General features: G+C 45.4%; 1 protein-coding gene across 1 annotated transcript in view; it reads left to right on the forward strand.

Moving 5' to 3' along the window:
• Positions 1-359, forward strand: part of LOC119586959 (extensin-like) — a gene marked incomplete at its 5' end in the record, with an annotated part of 20285 nt that overhangs the window by 18601 nt on the left and 1325 nt on the right.

Genomic DNA, 359 nt, shown 5'->3' on the forward strand with positions numbered 1-359 from the left:
GTCTGCGATGACTTCTGACCTCTCACATCTCCGAGGAAGGGTCAAAAAGGTCGAATTCCCAAACGCTCGACCATTATCTCTCTCCATCCGTGTGTCTAATGGCAATCGACAGATGATTCCTTCTGGTCTTTGTCGGTGGGGGGAAGGGGGGAGGAAAGGGGAGGGGGAAGGGGGTAGGGAGGGTTGGGAGGGAGAGGGGGTTGATTTTTTTTTTCATTATGCTCTCGCTTTCGTCGAAAAGGATGAGATGGAGTATGGATCCGTTTTGGGAAAATTTCCATTCAGAAAAAAAGAAAGGACAAGTGTGGAAAAGATATTGTAAATTATCCATAAGTATATTGATAACTAGGGTAATGATT

This window comes from Penaeus monodon, chromosome 22 (genome assembly GCF_015228065.2).
Source record: "Penaeus monodon isolate SGIC_2016 chromosome 22, NSTDA_Pmon_1, whole genome shotgun sequence".
In the NCBI taxonomy this organism is placed as follows: domain Eukaryota; kingdom Metazoa; phylum Arthropoda; class Malacostraca; order Decapoda; family Penaeidae; genus Penaeus; species Penaeus monodon.